A 10110-nucleotide genomic window follows, 5' to 3' on the forward strand; every position below is an offset into this window, starting at 1 on the left:
AGGTTATACACCCGGGGTATAGAGGGTTTATAGTGACAGGTTATACACCCAGGGTATAGAGGGTTTATAGTGACAGGTATAGAGGGTATAGAGGGTTTATAGTGACAGGTTATACACCCAGGGTATAGAGGGTTTATAGTGACAGGTTATACACCCAGGGTATAGAGGGTTTATAGTGACAGGTTATACACCCAGGGTATAGAGGGTTTATAGTGACAGGTATAGAGGGTATAGAGGGTTTATAGTGACAGTCTGATGAGTAACGGGTCGTCTTATAGTAGTCAGTTAGGTTTTACAGAGCCTTCAGAATGTGTTCACACCTCTTGACTTTTTCCTCATTTTGTTGTTACAGCCTGAATTTACAGTGAATAAAACGTAGATTTTGTTGTCACTGGGTATAAACACAATACCCATTGACTCTGTACCGGTACACCCTGTATATAGCCTCCACATTGACTCTGTACCAGTACCCCCTGTATATAGTCTCCACATTGACTCTGTACCGGTACCCCCTGTATATAGCCTTCACATTGACTCTGTACCGGTACCCCCTGTATATAGCCTCCACATTGACTCTGTACCAGTACCCCCTGTATATAGCCTTCACATTGACTCTGTACCGGTACCCCCTGTATATAGCCTCCACATTGACTCTGTACCGGTACCCCCTGTATATAGCCTCCACATTGACTCTGTACCGGTACCACCTGTATATAGCCTCCACATTGACTCTGTACCGGTACCCCCTGTATATAGCCTCCACATTGACTCTGTACCGGTACCCCCCTGTATATAGCCTCCACATTGACTCTGTACCGTAACACCCTGTATATAGCCTCCACATTGACTCTGTACCGGTACCCCCTGTATATAGTCTCCACATTGACTCTGTACCGTAACACCCTGTATATAGCCTCCACATTGACTCTGTACCAGTACCCCCTGTATATAGCCTCCACATTGACTCTGTACCGTAACACCCTGTATATAGCCTCCACCTTGACTCTGTACCGTAACACCCTGTATATAACCTCCACATTGACTCTGTACTGGTTCCCCCTGTATATAGCCTCCACATTGACTCTGTACCGTAACACCCTGTATATAGCCTCCACATTGACTCTGTACCGTAACACCTGTATATAGCCTCCACATTGACTCTGTACCGGTACCCCCTGTATATAGCCTCCACATTGACTCTGTACCGGTACCCCCAGTATATAGCCTCCACATTGACTCTGTACCGGTACCCCCTGTATATAGCCTCCACATTGACTCTGTACCGTAACACCCTGTATATAGCCTCCACATTGACTCTGTACCGTAACCCCCTGTATATAGCCTCCACATTGACTCTGTACCGTAACACCTGTATATAGCCTCCACATTGACTCTGTACCGGTACCCCCTGTATATAGCCTCCACATTGACTCTGTACCGTAACACCCTTTATATAGCCTTCACATTGACTCTGTACTGGTACCCCCTGTATATAGCCTCCACATTGACTCTGTACCGTAACGCCCTGTATATAGCCTCCACATTGACTCTGTACCTGTACCCCCTGTATATAGCCTCCACATTGACTCTGTACCGGTACCCCCTGTATATAGCCTCCACATTGACTCTGTACCGTAACGCCCTGTATATAGCCTCCACATTGACTCTGTACCGGTACCCCCCTGTATATAGCCTCCACATTGACTCTGTACCAGTACCCCCTGTATATAGCCTCCACATTGACTCTGTACCGGTACCCCCTGTATATAGCCTCCACATTGACTCTGTACCGGTACCCCCTGTATATAGCCTCCACATTGACTCTGTACCGGTACCCCCTGTATATAGCCTCCACATTGACTCTGTACCGTAATACCCTGTATATAGCCTCCACATTGACTCTGTACCGTAATACCCTGTATATAGTCTCCACATTGACTCTGTACCGGTACCCCCTGTATATAGCCTCCACATTGACTCTGTACCGGTACCCCCTGTATATTGCCTCCACATTGACTCTGTACCGGTACCCCCTGTATATAGCCTCCACATTGACTCTGTACCGTAATACCCTGTATATAGCCTCCACATTGACTCTGTACCGTAATACCCTGTATATAGTCTCCACATTGACTCTGTACCGGTACCCCCTGTATATAGCCTCCACATTGACTCTGTACCGGTACCCCCTGTATATAGCCTCCACATTGACTCTGTACCGGTACCCCTTGTATGTCTAGAGGGGGTGGCTGGAGTCTTTGACAATTTTCCAAATAGTCTGACTTGGCGCTCCGAGACCATTTACCGTCCGGTAGCACACAGAACAGTCTATGACTGGGGTGGCTGGAGTCTTTGACAATTTGTAGGGCCTTCCTCTGACACCGCCTGGTGTAGAGGTCCTGGATGGCTGGAAGCTTGGCCCCAGTGATGTACTGGGCCGTACGCACTACACTCTCTAGTGCCTTGCGGTCGGAGGCCGAGCATTTGCCATACCAGGCAGTGATGCAACCAGTCAGGATGCTCTCAATGGTGCAGATGTATAAACTTTTGAGGATCTGAGGATCCATGCCAAATCTTTTCAGTCTCCTGAGGGGGAATAGGTTTTGTCTTTCCCTCTTCATGACTGTCTTGGTGTGCTTGGACCATGTTAGTTTGTTGGTGATGTGGACACCAAGGAACTTGAAGCTCTGAACCTGCTCCACTACAGCCCCGTCGATGAGAATGGGGGCCTGCTCGGTCCTACTTTTCCTGTAGTCCACAATCATCTCCTTTGTCTTGGTCACATTGAGGGATAGGTTGTTGTCCTGGCACCACATGGCCAGGTCTCTGACCTCTTCCCTATAGGCTGTCACATCGTTGTCGATGATGAGGCCTACCACTGTTGTGTCGTCTGCAAACTTAATGCTGGTGTTGGAGTTGTGCCTGGCTGTGCAGTCATGAGTGAACAGAGACTACAGGAGGGGACTGAGCACGCACCCCTGAGGGACCCCTGTGTTGAAGGTCAGATGTGTTGTTCCCTACCCTTACCATCTGGGGGCGGCCCGTCAGGAAGTTCAGGATCCAGTTGCAGAGGGAGGTGTTTAGTCCCAGGGTCCTTAGCTTAGTGATGAGCTTTGAGGGCACTATGGTGTTGAACGCTGAGCTGTAGTCAATGAATAGCATTCTCACACAGGTGTTCCTTTTGTCCAGGTGTGAAAAGGCAGTGTGGAGTGCGATAGAGATTGCATCATCTGTGGATCTGTTGGGGCAGTATGCAAATTGGAGTGGGTCTAGGGTTTCTGGGATAATGGTGTTGATGTGAGCCATGACCATCCTTTCAAAGCACTTCATGGCTGCAGACATACATAGCTACATAGCTAAGTGCTATGAGTCGGTAGTTATTTAGGCACATTACCTTAATTTTCTTGGGCACAGGGACTATGGTGGTCTGCATGAAACATGTTGATATTACACACTCGTACAGGGAGAGGTTGAAAATGTCGGTGAAGACACTTGCCAGTTGGTCAGCGCATGCTCGCAGGTCACGTCCTGGTAATCCGTCTGGCCCTACGGCCTTGTGAATGTTGACCTGCTTAAAGGTCTTGCTCACATCGGCTGCGCAGAGCGTAATTACACAGTCTTCTGGAACAGCTGGTGCTCTCATGCATGTTTCAGTGATATTTGCCTCGAAGCGAACATAGAAGTAGTTTAGCTCGTCTGGTAGGCTTGTGTCACTGGGCAGCTCTCGGCTGTTATTCCCTTTATAGTCTGTAATGGTTTGCAAGCCCTGCCACATCCGACGAGCGTCAGAACCGGTGTAGTACGATTCGATCTTAGTCCTGTATTGATGCTTTGCCTGTTTGATGGTTCGTCGGATGGCATAGCGGGATTTCTTATAAGCTTCCGGGTTAGAGACCTTCTCCTTGAAAGCAGCAGCTCTACCCTTTAGCTCAGTGCGAATGTTGCCTGTAATCCATGGTTTCTGGTTGGGGTTTGTACGTACGGTCACTGTGGGGACGACGTCCTCGATGCACTTATTGATAAAGCCAGTGACTGATGTGGTGTACTCCTCAATGCCATCAGAGGAACCTTTGAACATATTCCAGTCTGTGCTAGCAAAACAGTCCTGTAGCTTAGCATCTGCTTCATCTGACCACTTTTTTATTGATCTAGTCACTGGTGCTTCCTGATAAATGTTTTGCTTGTAAGCAGGAATCACGAGGATAGAATTGTGGTCAGATTTACCAATGGAGGGTGAGGGAGAGCTTTGTATGCGTCTCTGTGTGTGGAGTGGAGTTATTTTCCCTCTGGTTGTGCATTTAATATAATGATAGAAGTTTGGTAAAACGGATATAAGTTTCCCTGCATTAAAGTCCCTGGCTACTTGGAACGCTGCCTCTGGGTGAGCGTTTTCTTGTTTGCTTATGACGGAATACAGCTCATTCAATGCTGTCTTAGTGCCAGCCTCTGACTGTGATGGTATGTAAACAGCTACAAAGAATAAAGATGAAAACTCTCTCGGTAGGTAATGTGGTCTATAGTTTATCATGAGATACTCTACCTCAGGCGAGCAATAGCTCGAGGCATCCTTAGATATCGTGCACCAGCTGTTGTTTACAAAAATACATAGACCGCCACCTCTTGTCTTACCAGACGTTGCTGTTCTTCACTACTTTCTTCACTACCTCGTCATCACTAGGCAGACTGACTCTCTTCACTACCACGTCATCACTAGGCAGACTGACTCTCTTCACTACCACGTCATCACTAGGCAGACTGACTCTCTTCACTACCACGTCATCACTAGGCAGACTGACTCTCTTCACTACCTCGTCATCACTAGGCAGACTGACTCTCTTCACTACCACGTCATCACTAGGCAGACTGACTCTCTTCACTACCACGTCATCACTAGGCAGACTGACTCTCTTCACTACCTCGTCATCACTAGGCAGACTGACTCTCTTCACTACCTCGTCATCACTAGGCAGACTGACTCTCTTCACTACCACGTCATCAGATGACATCATGACTATATTATATGACATTATATGAAGCATTATAACAGGCCTGAAGGCTACATAGCTTCAGAAAGGTCATTACTGATAAACACAGAAGTTCCATTTAGTATTCCAATTTCACTACATAGTGTCATTCTGCTGTGGGCTAACAAGGCACACACACACACACACACACACACACATACACTGTGCTATTATACGCACACACACACACATTGTGCTGTTAGCTAAATGACTCCAAACCGTGTTTCCTATTAGAAATATGAATGAATAGTTCTATCCAGGGTTACAGCTTCTGGTTTATTATAGTTTTAAAGCTGGGACACATTCTGAACATACGGATATTAAAACATCACATTGCTTCCATCTTATCACACACACACACACACACGCACACGCACACGCACACACACACACACACACACACACACACACACACACACACACACACACACACACACACACACACACACACACACAACCTCCATCTAATCACACTGCTGCTCATTAAAACACATGCAGAAAAATATTTCCCTTTTTATGAGGTGGTTCTGCATTACTGCTGTCAATATGTGGCTCTGATATCTATGTCCAAACCACTGCATTCTAATATCTCTGTCCAAACCACTGCATTCTGATATCTCTGTCCAAACCACTGCATTCTGATATCTCTGTCCCACTGCATTCTGATATCTCTATCCAAACCACTGCATTCTGATATCTCTGTCCCACTGCATTCTGATATCTCTGTCCCACTGCATTCTGATATCTCTATCCAAACCACTGCATTCTGATATCTCTGTCCAAACCACTGCATTCTGATATCTCTGTCCCACTGCATTCTGATATCTCTATCCAAACCACTGCATTCTGATATCTCTGTCCCACTGCATTCTGATATCTCTGTCCCACTGCATTCTGATATCTCTATCCAAACCACTGCATTCTGATATCTCTGTCCCACTGCATTCTGATATCTCTATCCAAACCACTGCATTCTGATATCTCTGACCAAACCACTGCATTCTGATATCTCTGTCCAAACCACTGCATTCTGATATCTCTGTCCAAACCACTGCATTCTGATATCTCTGTCCAAACCACTGCATTCTGATATCTCTATCCAAACCACTGCATTCTGATATCTCTGTCCAAACCACTGCATTCTGATATCTCTGACCAAACCACTGCATTCTGATATCTCTGTCCCACTGCATTCTGATATCTCTGTCCAAACCACTGCATTCTGATATCTCTGTCCCACTGCATTCTGATATCTCTGTCCAAACCACTGCATTCTGATATCTCTGTCCAAACCACTGCATTCTGATATCTCTGTCCCACTGCATTCTGATATCTCTATCCAAACCACTGCATTCTGATATCTCTGTCCAAACCACTGCATTCTGATATCTCTGTCCCACTGCATTCTGATATCTCTATCCAAACAACTGCATTCTGATATCTCTGTCCCACTGCATTCTGATATCTCTGTCCCACTGCATTCTGATATCTCTGTCCCACTGCATTCTGATATCTCTGTCCCACTGCTTTCTGATATCTCTGTCCAAACCACTGCGTTCTGATATCTCTGTCCCACTGCATTCTGATATCTCTGTCCAAACCACTGCATTCTGATATCTCTGACCAAACCACTGCATTCTGATATCTCTGTCCAAACCACTGCATTCTGATATCTCTGTCCAAACCACTGCGTTCTGATATCTCTGTCCAAACCACTGCATTCTGATATCTCTGTCCAAACCACTGCATTCTGATATCTCTATCCAAACCACTGCATTCTAATATCTCTGAATACAGCTCCTCTCCTCCTCCTCCCTCCCCTAACCTCCTCACCCCTCCTCTTACCTCCTCCTCCCTCCCCTAACCTCCTCCTCCCTCCTCTAACCTCCTCCTCCCTCCCCTTACCTCCTCCTCCCACCCCTAACCCCCCCTCTCATTTCCTCCATCCTCCCCTATCATCCTCCTCCCTCCCTCCCTCCCCCTCCCTCCCTCTCCAATCCTCATCTCCCCTCCCCTAACCTCCCCCCTCCCCTAACCTCCCCCCTCCCCTAACCTCCTCCTCCCCTAACCTCCTCCTCCCTCCCTCCCCTATCCTCTTCCTCCTTCCCCTCCCCTCCTCCTCCCTCCCCTAACCATCCCCTCCTCCCCTATCCTCGTCATCCCTCCCTTAACTTCCTCCCTCCCCTAGCTCATCCTCCCTCCCCTATCCTCCTCCCTTTCTCCCTCCCCTAACCTCCTCATCATCCTTCCCCTAATCACCTCCTCCCCCCTCCCACAACCTCCTCCCTCTCCCTCCCCTATCCTCCTCATCCCTCCCCTAACCTCATCCTCCTCCCTCCCCTAACATCCTTCCTCCACTAATCTCCTCCTCCATTCCCTAATCTCCTCCTCCTCCCTCTCCTATCCTCCTCCTCCTCCCACTCCCCCCCTCCCTCCCCTAACCTCCTCCTCCCTCCCCTAACCTCCTCCCTCCCCTAACCTGATCCTCCTCCCTCCCCTAACCTCCTCCTCCCATCCCTAATCTCCACCTCATCCCTCCCCTAACCTTCTCCCCCCCTAACCCCCTCCTACCCTCCCCCAGCTCCTCCTCCCTCCCCTAACCTCCTCTTCCCCTATCCTCCTCCCTCTCTCCCTCCCCTAACCTCCTCATCCTCCCTCTCCTAATCTCCTCCTCCTCCCTCCCCTATCCTCCTCCTCCCTCCCCTACCCTCCTCATCCCTCCCCTAACCTCATCCTCCTCCCTCCCCTAACCTCCTCCTCCCATCCCTAATCTCCACCTCTTCCCTCCCCTCTCCCCTAACCTCATCCCTCCCTTAACCTCCTCCTCCCTCCCCTAACCTCCTCCTCCCTTAACCTCCTCCCCTAACCTCCTCCTCCCTCCCCTACCTCCTCCTCCTCCCTTAACCTCCTCCTCCCTCCCCTATCCTCCTCCTCCCTTCCTTAACCTCCTCCTCCCTTAACCTCCTCCTCCCTCCCCTACCTCCTCCTCCTCCCTTAACCTCCTCCTCCCTCCCCTACCTCCTCCTCCCTCCCCTAACCTCCTCCTCCCTTAACCTCCTCCCCTACCTCCTCCTCCCTCCCCTAACCTCCTCCTCCCTTAACCTCCTCCCCTACCTCCTCCTCCCTCCCCTACCTCCTCCTCCCTCCCCTAACCTCCTCCTCCCTTAACCTCCTCCCCTACCTCCTCCTCCCTCCCCTATCCTCCTCCTCCCTTCCTTAACCTCCTTCTCCCCTAACCTCCTCCCTCCCCTTGCCTCCTCCTCCCTCCCCTAACCTCCTCCTCCTCCCTCACTTAACCTCCTCCTTCCTCCTCCTCCCTCCACTAACCTCCTCCTCCTCCCTCACCTAACATCCTCCTTCCTCCTACTCCCTCCATTAACCTCCTCCTCCCTCACTTAACCTCCTCCTTCCTCCTCCTCCCATCCCTTAACCTCATCCCTCCCCTAACCTCCTCCCCCTCCCTCCTCCACGAACCTCCTCCTCCCCTAACCTCCTCCCCCTCCCTCCTCCACGAACCTCCTCCTCCACTAACCTGCTCCTCCTCCCTCCACTAACCTCCTCCTCCCTCCACTAACCACCTCTTCCTCCCTCCACTAACCTCCTCCCTCCCCTAACCTTCTTCCTCCCCTAATCTCCACCTCCTCCCTCCCCTAACCTCCTCCTCCCTCCCCTAACCACCTCCTCCTCCCTCCCCTAACCACCTCCTCCTCCCTCCCCTAACCACCTCCTCCTCCTCCCCTAACCACCTCCTCCTCCCTCCCCTAACCACCTCCTCCTCCCTCCCCTAACCACCTCCTCCTCCCTCCCCTAACCTCCTCCTCCCTCCCCTAACCACCTCCTCCTCCCTCCCCTAACCACCTCCTCCTCCCTCCCCTAACCACCTCCTCCTCCCTCCCCTAACCACCTCCTCCTCCCTCCCCTAACCACCTCCTCCTCCCTCCCCTAACCACCTCCTCCTCCCTCCCCTAACCACCTCCTCCTCCCTCCCCTAACCACCTCCTCCTCCCTCCCCTAACCACCTCCTCCTCCCTCCCCTAACCACCTCCTCCTCCCTCCCCTAACCACCTCCTCCTCCCTCCCCTAACCACCTCCTCCTCCCTCCCCTAACCACCTCCTCCTCCCTCCCCTAACCACCTCCTCCTCCCTCCCCTAACCACCTCCTCCTCCCTCCCCTAACCACCTCCTCCTCCCTCCCCTAACCACCTCCTCCTCCCTCCCCTAACCACCTCCTCCTCCCTCCCCTAACCACCTCCTCCTCCCTCCCCTAACCACCTCCTCCTCCCTCCCCTAACCACCTCCTCCTCTTCCCTCCCCTAACCTCCTCCTCCCTCCATCCCTCGCCTATCCTCCTTCCCTCTCCCCTAACCTCCTCCATCCCCTAATCTCCTCCACCCCTATCCTCCTTCCCTCTCCCCTAACCTCCTCTTCCCTTAACCTCCTCTTCCCCTATCCTCCTTCCCTCTCCCCTAACCTCCTCCATCCCCTAATCTCCTCCTCCCCTAACCTCCCTTTCCTCTCCTTCCTCCCTCCCCTCCCCCTCCCTTTGTCCTCCTCCTCCTCTCTGGCATACATCCCTCCATCCATCCCAAGCCTACTTGAAGGTAATATCACTCACTGTTGCCCCTAGCGATCGGTTTCAAATGCATTTCCCAGCGTCCTCGGGACATGGATAGACGTCCAATTCCAAAGTCCCTCTTGAGCGATCTGCCTCTCCCTCTTTCCCTCTAAATCTGAAGGGCCTATACCACTTTTACAGGAACAGCATCTTATTAAATGGTTGATTTCAGATGGCAGACTGTGAATGTTTTAAATTAACTTTATTGATCTGTGAGTGGGTCTGTGTGTGCATGTGTGTGTTTCTGTGTGTCTGTCTCTCCGTGTGTGTGTGTGTCTGTGTGTCTGTCTCTCCGTGTGTGTGTGTGTGTTTCTGTGTGTCTGTCTCTCCGTGTGTGTGTGTTTCTGTGTGTCTGTCTCTCCGTGTGTGTGTGTGTCTGTGTGTCTGTCTCTCCGTGTGTGTGTGTGTCTGTGTGTCTGTCTCTCCGTGTGTGTGTGTGTGTGTCTGTGTGTCTGTCTCTCCGTGTGTGTG

Source organism: Salvelinus fontinalis, chromosome 20 (assembly GCF_029448725.1).
Source record: "Salvelinus fontinalis isolate EN_2023a chromosome 20, ASM2944872v1, whole genome shotgun sequence".
In the NCBI taxonomy this organism is placed as follows: Eukaryota; Metazoa; Chordata; class Actinopteri; order Salmoniformes; family Salmonidae; genus Salvelinus; species Salvelinus fontinalis.